The following is a 12,539-nucleotide window of genomic DNA, read 5'->3' as shown; positions in this document are numbered from 1 at the left end:
GAGTCCTTGCCAAACACGCTTATCTCATATTCACGACGTGAATCTTTATTGTTCACGACGTGAACTCGGGAAATCAGAAAACTATAATTTCCCTTGCCCATTACGACTTGGGAGTTTTTTTGGCTGATTGAAAGGCGACCTGAAGACGATTTTGAGCAGAGAAAGAGTTCTGGAAAAGGCTTACAACATCAAAAGGAGTAAAGGTCCATACTTAGTTAATTAGTTTGATAGTTATGAACATGGTTGATAATTTGATTTGTTTTTGCTTACTTGTTACTATGAGTAGCTGAATCTAGCAGCTCTTGTCTAGCTCGATGAAGCTTCTGAATTATGTTTTAGCTTAACGATTATTGAATTTGATTAGTTGGTAAATTGCTTGTGTTTGATTATCATTACCTAGCATGTTATTTTAGTTTCTTAGTTGCTTAAAGTCATGTTCTGTGTAGCTTAGTGACCATTAAATTACATGAACTTGAAACCTAGTGATTTAGTGAACATTGAATTGCTAGAGCTAGGATCGACCAAAATCTTAGATAAGTGATCAAAGTAACTAATTTAGCTGTGCTAGAGGACATAATTTATGACCATAATTGTGTTTGCTTAGATAAATCTTACATAGCTCACCTATAAATAACTAATTATGTGTTTTGCTTATGTGTGATCATACAAGGTAGTTCATGAATTGGTAAAAAGATTAGTAAATTTGGATTTGAATTGCTAATTACATAATAATTGGTGACCAACTTTGATAATTCATAATTATTAGCTAAACATAAATAAAGAAGTGGATTCAAACTAGACATGAGTGTTTTTAATTACTTGATTGGATTTTGTGATTTAAGTTCGTCTGGTCTTGCAAAATTAGATAAAACCCCCTCTTGCTCTAAAATTAGGTCAATTTAATAGTAGATAAATTAATTAGTCAAAATCGTTCCCTGAGATCGACACCCGACTTACCCAACTATTCTATAATTCGACTAGGTACACTGCCTAGGTGCATTTTAGTTAGTTAAGTTAGTTAGGTTATAAATAATAAAATTAGTGGGTACTTTTGTGCACATCAAGTTTTTGGCGCCGTTGCCGGGGAACGGCTTATTTGATTTGTTTGATTTATTTATTTTAGGTCGATTGATCCTTTTTGTGGGGTAAAACCTGCAAAAAGTTACTTTTTTTTAGCTTAGTTTTTTTTTCAGTACTAGGCTCACGACGTGAACCTTAAGTTCACGACGTGAGTTCAGTTTTTTTGGCACGGTGCCGTGCCAAAAGCTGGAACTTCATCAAGTTTTTTTTTTTTTTTTTTTTGCGATTTTCTTTTCTGTTAGTTTTTCTGCGACAACACGAGGTGGTAGTCTTTACCACGACGTGGTGGCTAGTCTGTAGGAAATTTTTTTAGTTTTTGTTCAGTTTTACATTTTTATTTTGATTGTTTTGCAGGAGTTCATGACCAGAGGATCCAACACACCTTTGGTGCCACCACTTGAAGATCCAGAGTCTACGCTGCACAAAAAGAATAATAAGAAGTCGCCTTTACAAGAACTGAAATCAGCCTTTTCAAGGAAGTCAGGAAAGAAAACGGGAGAATCGAGTTCAGCCTCAAAGAGCAAGTTTGAAGTCTTCGATCAATTTCCTAATCCACACGAGTCCGAATACGAATCAGAAACATAATTTGGGCTTTATACAAGTGAACCCGAGAACGAGCCAGAGAACGAAATGGCGAACATTGATGAGATAGCCATGGGGGATTACAAGAAGCGCATTCGAGATGATGTGGGGTCGGGTTTAGTACACCCTACAATTCCTGCCAATGTCACATTCAAGTTAAAGGGACACATCCTTACTGCACTCAAGGATATTCCATTCTATGGAAAAGATCACGAAGATGCTTTCAAACATTTAGATGAAGTGAATGACATTGCTGATTACTTTAATGTTCCAAATGTTGAGAGAAATACTGTCTTGTTGAGGATGCTACCAGTTACTTTCAAAGGAGCTGCAAAAGACTGGTTGAAGGCACTTCCACCTGGCACAATAACTACTTGGGCTCGAATGCGTGAGCAGTTTTTAGATCAGTTTTGCCCACCATCCAAGATCGCTAAACTCAAGACGGCGATAGCCAACTTTGAGCAACAACCAAGGGAGTCATTATATGAGGCATGGGAGCGTTACAAGGGCTTGTTAAGGAGTTGTCCTCATCACGACCTCAACAACCAACAAGAAGTATCTATATTTTACGATGGAGTAAATGTCATGACACGTCAACTTCTTGATTCGCAAGGACCGCTTACAAAAAAAAATCCAAATCAAATCAAGGTGTTAGTTGAAGAATTTGCAAAGCACTCTCGTGAGTATCATAACCCAGGGCGTGATGGAATAAAGGGCGGTGGAGGTGCACAAACTGAAGAGATTGCTGCTGTGATGACAATGCTTAACACTACGGATAGGAGATTGACCCAAATGTACCAATCAATTCACGCAATTCGAGTTAGTTGCGAGAGATGTAGTGGCCCACATTTGACAAAAGATTGTAATATGGATGAATATGGAAACAAGAAAGCTCAAGTTTGCTATTCAAGTGGGGACAAATATGATGAAGACTGGAGGAAACCAAAGAAAGAGTGGCTGCCATATGATGAGTACAAGAAGCAAAAAGAAGAGAAATTTAGGCAAACTGACCGGGGCTTCTACCAAAGAGAGCAACCACCAGCTGAAAAGAAAGTTGATCTAGAGACCATGTTAATGAAGTTTATGGAAGCTTCAGAAAAAAAGCATGATGCTACTGATACTGCAATAGAGGATCAAAGAACTATGATGAAGAATCATCATGCTATGATGATTGACCAACAATCATTGTTAAAAAGTCAGCAAGCTTCCATCAATAACCTTGAAGTTCAACTTGGTCAACTTACTACTTTGGTAAATAAAAGATTGTCTCCACAAATTCCTGAAAAGAATACCCAATCTCACGTCATGGCCATTGATACTGAAGAAGAGGCGATTTCTGAATTCCTAGAAGCTTTAGAAGTGGAGCCAAAGCCATCTGAACCAAAGCCTAAGAAGACAAAACTCGAAAACAAAGAATCTGCTGAAACGCCAGATTCACGTCGTGAGCCCGCTATGCTCACGTCGTGGGCCGGTCTGAACAGAAAAAAATCGTATCTGTTCCAGCTTATAAACCACCTTTGCCATTCCCGTCTCGAGCACATCTTAGCCCACTGGAAAGGGAACATTTGGAGTTTATTCAACAAATAAATGGTATTCCTATTAATACTCCTTTCATTGATTCGCTTTCCAAAATTCCCGAATACGCGAAGTTCCTCCAAGACTTAATAGACACTCGTCAAGAATTAAGGAAGAATTCCAAGATCATTCTAAGTGAACAAAGCTCAAGGGCCGTATTGGGAGAGATACCTAAGAAGATGGGAGATCCTGGACGCCTCACTCTTCCATGTGAGTTTGGTAATAATTTGAAGACATATGCTTTAGCCGATTCTGGGGCTAGCATTAATTTGATGCCTTTTTCATTTTACCAGAAGTTAAATATTCAGAAGATGAAGTCTACAAAGATGACAATCCACATGGCAAACCGTTTAGTGACTCACCCAAGAGGGATAGTAGAAGACATCCTTGTAAAAATTGGGAAATTCGTTTTCCCAGTTGACTTTGTAGTGATGGATATGAAAGAAGATGCTAATGTTCCCATTATTCTTGGTCGTCCTCTACTAAATACTGCTCGAGCTCTTGTCGATATTCGAGAATCCAAGAGCAAGTTGAGGGTTGGTGATAAAGAAGAAACTTATGGACTACAAGATGGTTTCCAAGGATATGATGTTCAAGGTGAAGTGTGCAATATTGAGGATGATAATGAGCTTGCAGAATTGGAGACACTTATGGAAGAAGAAATTAAAACAATTCAGCAAATCAACCGCACCAAGCCAAGAGCTTCTGTTCCACTTGTATTCGAGGTATTTGCTTATAAAACACCAATATCTTGGGAGAGTAAGGAAAGTGATGATGTGTCTAGTGATGAAGAGGAGGTTACATCAAAGGTGACTAGCCCAGTGGTGAAGGAGGAGGAGGATATTATGAAGCTTAAAAATGATGAAAAATTGAAGACTCAAGGGATCAAACGCAAGCTCGATGGAAACGAAGTCAAGGCTAAAAAGGAGAATTCTAAAAAGGCGTATATTCGTCGAGTGCAAGCTTACAAGAGGCGTTTCAAGGAGCAGAAGATCCTGGTGGTGGACTCATCTGAAGATTCAACGTAGGATGCACGGAGTCCAGCTCAAGACTCCTCAAAAAGAAGCGCTTCTGGGGAGGCAACCCGAGTTTGGTTTGCGTTTTCATTCTTTTTCTTTTTAGTTTTAGCATTTTTAGTTTTAGAAACATCGATCATATCATCCAACTTACTTTATTCATAATTAAACACTTAGTGTGGGGTCCTAAAAATGAAGTGGTAAAATTTATGGAATATAATACAAAATTTAGGATTAATAAAAATTTTATTACTAGACAGGACTCACGACGTGAATCCTTAGAGATTCACGACGTGAACAGTAACAAACACGGGACCACAGAATAAAGAACACATAACCCTCTTTGACCAAATCATTCTTTATTCCCCACGAAGTGAAAGAGAAGACTGGTCCCCCCTTTGCTCCGATTTCGGCCGACATACAATCCATTTTCGTTTTTGCTTACGTAATCTTTCGATCTAAGGTAATACTTCTTTATTCTCATGTCTAATTCTTCTTTAATAGTTGAAACTTAGGGTTAGGGTTTGTAATTAGTTGAAATGTTGAAAATGTTCCCTAAAAATCCCGTAATAGCCTTGGAATGTTGATGATTTGTGGTTGAAATTAGCATAGGAGTAAACCCCAAGCATTGTATTGGCCCGATTTCTACAGAAAATTGACAGTTTCAGTTTGCGATGACGAACTCACGACGTGAATTCCTAGGAATTCACGACGTGAATTCTGGACTGGACAGTTTCATGTTTCTTTTATTTCTAATCTGTTGGGTTATTTCTTTTGGTTGTGTTTGCTGTTTGTTTTTACAGGAATGGGTCCCAAAAGAGAAGTTCCAACTGGGGTTTCTAGTCTCCACCCGTTTTACGTCTTTCCAACGAATATGTCACGGGATATATATACGCGTTGGAACAACCGGCTAGGATGGTTGTACAACCGGGAGATTGCTGTTGCACACACTATTGAATGGGCACGTTTGAGGGAGGTCGGGCTTATGGATAGGTTGTCCCCGTTTCTTACTAAAGTTTTTATTGGAGATGGTTTTTCATTCACTTGCTCGGGATGGCTCAATATTTTCCGTGTCCAAGAGCGGGTCTATAAGGAGTTGTGTGTGGAGTTTTTCGCCATAGTGACATTCCATGAGAATGTCCAAGATCCATATTATCCGCAAGCACTGGTCTTTCGTCTCGGGGGTGAGTATCGGGAATGTAGCCTCATGGAATTTTCTTGGAGGGTTGGTATATATGATCACCAAGAGGCGATGAGTCCTGAATTTGGAATGTTTTTGAGGGAAGCAACTAGAGGTTATGCGGATGGTGTCACAGGATTTGATTTTTGGCATTCTATTGCATCCGGGATATTCAATTCCGGAGTATCCCCCGAAAGTAGCATTCGATCTCCTATCCACCGAGTACTACATCGCTTCATCACTTTCTCCATCAATCACAGAAGGCATGGGGACAAGGTAACCAAGCAGAATTTATTCTTTTTATGGTGCATATTGCAGCCGGGAGTGTGTTGCAACATTCCCTACTTTTTGGCACGCTTCCTGGCGGACTCTGCTGCCAGTTCTCGCCCCGGGAGCCCTATTTGTGGAGGGCAGTTCATTACCCGTTTGGCCCGATCATATGGGTTGCTTGTTCCTGGTATCATTCATTCCATGACTTGCATGGATGGACACGAGTTTAGTATGGGTTATTTGGAGACCATGCGGGTGGTCCAAAATTATGGAACTCATTGGGGTATTTTGGGGTCGGATGATGAGGATGGTGGTGAGCAGCAGGGTGATCAACCCGCACCACAACCAAAGCCGATGAGAAGGAATGTTAGAGGAAGAGGAGAGAGAGGGCATCCGGTGCATACACCCGCACCCATGGTAGGATCACATATTGGGGATGATATGACAGGGTATTTTGACCAGCTTTCCTTGAGCGTGAACTGGATTGGAGGGACTATGGAGAATATGGTTCGGCACTTCAATGTGGAGCAGCCTCCTCACCTGGGGTATCAATACCCAATTTGCCCTAGGATGAGTGAGTATCGAGGCCAAGGAGGAGATGGGATAGGCACTAGTGGAGCTCGGGATGAAGAGGAAGATGATTGATCGCTAGTTTGGTTTTTATTTTAGCTTTTAGTTTTTCGTTTGTTTAGTTTTGATTTGTTGGGTTGAAAACATTGTATGGATTGTTAAACACTTGTTTGATTACTATTATGTTACTTTTATTTCTTTTGGAAGTTTGAACTACAGCTTGCTAAGGAGTCTTAGGAAGGGAGTAAAGTCGAGTCAAGAGATGTGATCGTCTAGTCAAGAGTCGTTACGAGTCTAGAGTTAAGAGTCGAGACCCACAATTAAAATAAGTGTGGGGTGAGTCGAGAGAGAGGATGAGATTAGCAAGGAGTCATAGAAATTTTGCACTCAGAAGTATCTTTGTCAATTTAGAAATTGGAGTGGGATGCTAAAAGTAATAAGAAGAATGGGTAGTTTCATGTTTCAGTTTCCCAGTATTCACGACGCGAGCATCTACTATTCACGTCATGAGTTGGGTTCCAAGGGATTTCTGAATCCGCATTCCTGCGACCTAATGTCGTGAGCCTATCTTATTCACGTCGTGAATTTCCCATTTTCACAAAATTCGGTGTTTTTATGACGAGCATTCTGGCCATTTCCTCTACTATACATTATTGTATACATTTTGAAGACTTACACCATTCTTATGGAGATTGAAGTTTCGATTCATTGCTTTTTCACTTGTTGGCTCACTTACATTTTTCGCGAGTTCAAGTCCAAGTTCCTATTTAGATGAAGTTCCCTATTCAAGATGCACATGTCAACTACACGTTTGGAGTTCGATCTTGCCACTTCTGTCCCAGGGGAGTCTGTTCCTTTTTCTCCCTTTTATTGCTTTTAATTTTAGTCTATGCATACAATGAGGGCATTGTATGTAATAAGTGTGGGGTAGGGGGTCGAAAAAGTAAATTGTTAGAAATTGCTAGAAATTTTAAAATTTTAAAATTTTCATAGGTTTGAAACAATAATTTAATTAGTTCTAGTAATAATAATTTAAACTTTAGTCGCTAGTGTTGCATTGGGATGATCCGATAAGAGCTTAAATGTTTAGTTGAGCCGATATACGTTATAGTGCATTTGTGGCCTCCTTTATTCTAGTGAAATCATGGGACAAAAACACAACCTCGCTTAGTTTGAGGGATGCAATATGTTTAGCAGCCTAAACTTGAAATGTATCCAGGAAGCTATGTCTTAACCAATAAAGGTTGAAGCTAAGCGCCCCTGCTTAAGCATGTAGGTTTTTGAGTGATATAAAAAAGTGAGATACATGTAAAAAAAAGAGAAGAGAGAAATTACCAAAAGTAAAGAAATTGAAGAATTTTGGAGCATAAAAGTATCAAAGTATGAAGATCAAAGATCAAAATTCTGAAGTCTCAAAGTTGAAGATACGAAAGTTACATAAAAAGGTGGTGAATTCAAAAAAATCAAAGATCAAATATCAGAGGTCTTTACTTGCTGCTTGTCAGGTGAGTCTTCTCACTATACATTACCTAGAGTGGTATCTATGTTCAGACCGGAGGGTCTTATATGTTATGTGCTTGCTTGAGATTATGTGTTTGTGATGTATGTATGCTATGTGATATTAGACCGGACCGAAGGGTCCAACAACTTACGAGGCCAGAGGGTCCTCAACCAGATCGGACCGGAGGGTCCAACGAGCTACGGGACTGGAGGGATTCGCTGAGACACATTGACCGGAGGGTCTTACCGAGTTATAGCCTCGAGTGGCTTATGTGTTGTATGTGGTATATTGGGGAACTCGCTAAGCATTTATGCTTACCGTGTTATGTGATATATGTTTCAGGTACTAGCGAGGATCGCGGGAAGGCGCCAGCATGATTTGTACACACTGATAGAGGATTTTGTATTTGAGATTCTGGGATATGTTTTACCGTGATAACATTTGATACACTTGAGTTTGAAATGATTTATATGAGATATGTTATGTTTGAAAAATGAAAAATTGTTTTAAATTTTCATGTCGTTACAAGTTGGTATCAGAGCCTTGGTTTGAGGGATTCGGATGCACCTTCGGGTGTATCTGAACTCAAACTGAGGATTTAAGAAAAAAAAATTCATAAAAGAAACAATTTTTCTAAAAGAGTAAAATATTTTGAGAAAAGCAGAACGGAGCAGTGTGTACGATCAGCCAGCGCCCAAACGGTGATTTCCCAAAATACCCTTACATTATGTGTTACGAGATATTATGAGATATTATGCATGCTAGAGATAGGCTAGGTATTTCATATTTTAGGACTAGAGTGGCCTGATTTGTGATGCCTTAGCCTAGGAGTTGCTGTTATCTGTGATGTGCGTTCAAGTATGTGCTGAGTAAGAGTATCCAGCAGGAATCCTTTTAGAGAGGGATTTGAGTAGAGGAGTAATCTAGGAGAGATACCTAGATGAGCATTTGTGGAGCCTATTGAGAGAGTAGTTAGATACCCACGAGGGGTAGAGTTGCTGAGTTCGGTGATATCTTTTGGGTATGAGTAGAGCAAGTGGAGTTATCACCTAGAGTGGGTTTTACGTGCTTATTCGATGCCCGAATGCTGCTTGCTTCATGCTTTGTTGAACTCCCGATGATGGGAGTTAGCTACCAAGTGCATGTGACGATATTCAGGAGGTAGATGACTGGCATTATAAGGAGTTTCTCAGCAGCTGATGGCGGAGAAGTGTTAGAACCTAGGAAGAGCCTAGGAAGTGACCTTAGTCAGATGAATACGCTGACAGGGTAGAGCATTTTGCTGGGAAGCGAGCACGCATGTTGGGATTGGTGATCGAGAAGGTTGAGCAGCTACTTAGGGACTCTGGGATGGTCCGTGTAGAGAGTATGGGTAAATGTGGCAGGTAGTATGGGCCCGTACTACTGAAAGCAGAGGACCCATACTCGATGCAGGGAGTATTCTGGAGGATCTAGGTAGCAGATCGAGAGGTGATGTCATGGTTCGAGTACCATGATTCGTAGCAGATTAAGAGGAGATAACATGGTTCAGGTACCATGATTCATTGCAGATCGAGAGGTGGTCACATGGTTTGAGTACCATGACACGTGGCGGTTAGTGTTTCTGGTTTTACCGGTTATTCCGTGGTGATTGTCTAGACGGAGATCAGATGTGAAAGAGTATGGGACCAGAGGGCATGATGAACTAATTTTAGTGGAGCATCCCTTGAGAGGGAAATCGAGTTAGCTCCGAGGGATTGTTGGTGAGATGCCAGTTGGAGTCGCAAGACTCAGGGATGAATAGGGATGGTGCGTTATGGGAGAATACGGTCTGGGCTGAGCTACCGGCCGATAGTGGAGATGTCACTTTCTGTGACCTGAGTGGTGCTATTTCAGTTTTCTGCGGGAAGCAGGAGAGATACTGAGTTTCTGGTTCAGAATTGAAGGTAAACCCTGTGGGGTAGCAAGCATGGTGACCTTTTCACCAGAATATCTGGGCAGTATGTTGGTTGCGAGGTATTCTTATACCAGGAGAGAGTCATTAGTGGGACTAAGACGGATGAGAACAAAGAGGTGCCTTGTGGGGAAAAGGTGCTTTTATTAGTAGTTTCTGGTGGTTAAAAAGGAGTATATCGGGGCAGTGGCCCTCGTGGTCTACATTGTGTATCGACAATGAGAATGAGGTCTGTGCTTTTATGATTATTCCCGATTTGGGAGGCGGGTCGAGGAGTTAGAGTCGAAGTGCGTGATAGGGCAATATTTCCGGATTAGAGACAGATTGGATTCGGAACAGTGGGGTTTCTGGCGGTGTGTCAGTCTGAGTCTTCAAGGTGACTAGATGCAGTCATGTGGGGAGGATTCCAAGATTTTGCCAAGGACGGGAAACTTGGGGAGTGTTTGGTTCCCTTTGGGAAGGCCCTGGGATGATTGTGTAATACTTTTAAGAGTCAAGTGTTTCATGACTGGTGAGACAATCTTCTGAGTAGGTTGTGGATGTGCCAATTGGTGATTGTTCGAACCCTGAGTGGGGGAGAACTGGTTTTCCAGTTAGGGGACCAATGATCCATTCATGTGCGGTCAGAGAAATGGTTATGGGAATTTGCGGTGCAGACGCATGAGCCCGAGGATGAGGCGAGGTGCCAGACGGGAAGATGTATGAGTTTGTGTTTAAGAAAGGATGAGTGGATTGGAAAATCCACTGTGGCCTGTGATTTTCGGGGTTAGCATATGTCGAGTTCGAGTGCGATCGGGTCGTAGGATTGCGGATGCAATAGCTGAGATTTGCAAGTGGAGGTATAGATTTTAATCTATACCCCTGGAAGGGCAACAGTTGATTTGTCAACCAATTTCAGGGTCAATATGAGTAGTTATGTATGGGTAGTGACCAGTAGAGGGGGAAGTTTCGGGTTTTCGTCAACATGTTCTGAGCCATTGATGATGCCTCGGTGTTTCAAATTGGGAGATGGAATGCCCTGAGGTTACAAGTGGTGTGAGAGGAAGATCGGTTGAGAGATTCTGAAAGAGCAATGCGGTATCCAAGTATGTTGTCGTGAGTATGAGATCAGTGGATTGGGAAAAACATCGTGAGATTCTGTGTTGATGTACCGAGGTATCCGGGTATGATGTCCTTATTTCTAGATTATTTTGAGTTCTGAGTTGAGAACTGGTAAGTGGTGTAGCAAGTATATATGGTTCCAGTGGGAGCACTTCGGCTAATTGATGTTAAACGAGATTATTTAAGAATGAGGATTGCAGTGAGAAAAGGAGTTTGTCATGTCAGTTGCCGTCAGGAGTAGTGATGCTTATTTTGGATGGGTATGTGTGCATCTATCCATGTTGGACCGTGGAACGTGGGTTAATGGATGCAGTGTGTGGCGTCGACTTGAGGATGAGACCGTGGGTGGTAAGAGAAAGTGTTGTAAGGCTACAGGGAGCTGCAACATCCATGAGTTAGCAAAGGGGTGTGGTGATACTACGGGGAGCCGTAGTATTCGCCAACTAGTCAGTGAGAGGTTGTTGTGATGTTGCGGGGAGCCGTAGTACTCACTAGTCAGTGAGAGGTTGTTGTGATGCTGCGGGGAGCCGTAGTACTCACTAGTCAGTGAGAGGTTGTTGTGATGCTGCGGGGAGCCGTAGTACTCATTAGTCAGTGAGAGGTTGTTGTGATGCTGCGGGGAGCCGTAGTACTCATTAGTCAGTGAGAGGTTGTTGTGATGCTGCGGGGAGCCGTAGTACTCACTAGTCAGTGAGAGGGTGTTGTGATGTTGCGGGGAGCCGTAGTACTCACTAGTCAATGAAAGGTTGTTGTGATGCTGCGGGGAGCCGTAGTACTCACTAGTTAGCGGGAGATTGTTGTGATGCTGCGGGGAGCCGTAATACTCACTAGCCAGCGAGAGGGTCTTGTGATGAGTACTCTCTGGTCAAAGCAAGACGCATAAGAGTTTTAGGCTTGGGTAGCCCTAATATTTGAGTTTTTGGGAGCCTGGTGGTCGAACCAGGGGCGAGACTGGGGTCTCCATATTTTCCAGGAATCGTTATACTCTGAATTGAGTTGTGGTTGTTGCAACCCAAGGGAAGTGGAGAAGTGGTATACGCGCGGGTTGCGGGTCATGAGTCATGAGTTGAGTGCTTCGTTGGGTCGAGTGGTTCCAACTCTAGGTCAGACCAAACTGTCGAGTTTGAGTTTGGCTCTGGTGGTGCGTTGGGTAGGCGAGATGAGATTCTGGATTCTGAGGTGGGTTCCATCTTGAGGGGTATTGTTTATCATCTGATGTCTTAGACCTGTGTGGGTCAGTACTCGGGTACGGGAGGTACCGCGAGATGCATGGAACTATGAGCAGTAGACGACAGAGGTCGGGGTTGAGTCGATCTTCAGTTGGGAGTGTAGCATTCGCTTGGGGTAAGGTGAACTTCGTGACTTGTGTGTCACAATGGGTCGATATAGTTATGGTGAGAAGGAAACCATTGAGACAGTTGGGATGATGCATTGGATAACCTTGGAGGTTCAACTGTTGGGTCGAGATCAGACCTGGTATTCAGTGTTAAAAAGGGATATGAGGAATGAAGCTGAGGCTTATGATTTTTAGATGTCTGAGGACATTTCTGAGCGAGCATGGTTATTCTTTTGTGTCTGAGGGCGGAGTGTTGAGAATTCATTGTTCGGATGAGTTCTGATAGCAGTTCAGTGGATGAGCCCTGGTGGGATGTGAACCCTACCGTTTCTTGGGGCGTGATTCGGATCGTTACTATGTTGGTATGAGTGATCGGTAGCTGATTGTTGGATTAT

At 42.1% G+C, this 12,539-nt stretch overlaps 1 non-coding gene across 1 annotated transcript; it reads right to left on the bottom strand.

Annotated features, from left to right (window-relative positions):
• Nucleotides 1-2,094: 2,094 nt before the first annotated feature.
• LOC145168228 (small nucleolar RNA R71) lies at nucleotides 2,095-2,201 on the bottom strand. Its single transcript, XR_013741798.1, has one exon. It is a non-coding gene; the product is annotated as a small nucleolar RNA R71 (small nucleolar RNA).
• Nucleotides 2,202-12,539: the final 10,338 nt, after the last annotated feature.

This window comes from Lactuca virosa, chromosome 3, assembly GCF_052849685.1.
Source record: "Lactuca virosa cultivar CGN04683 chromosome 3, Lactuca_virosa_CGN04683_v6, whole genome shotgun sequence".
Taxonomy (NCBI): domain Eukaryota; kingdom Viridiplantae; phylum Streptophyta; class Magnoliopsida; order Asterales; family Asteraceae; genus Lactuca; species Lactuca virosa.
The sequence above is the reverse complement of the archived record's forward strand: the minus strand, read 5'-3'. Positions and strand labels throughout refer to the sequence as shown.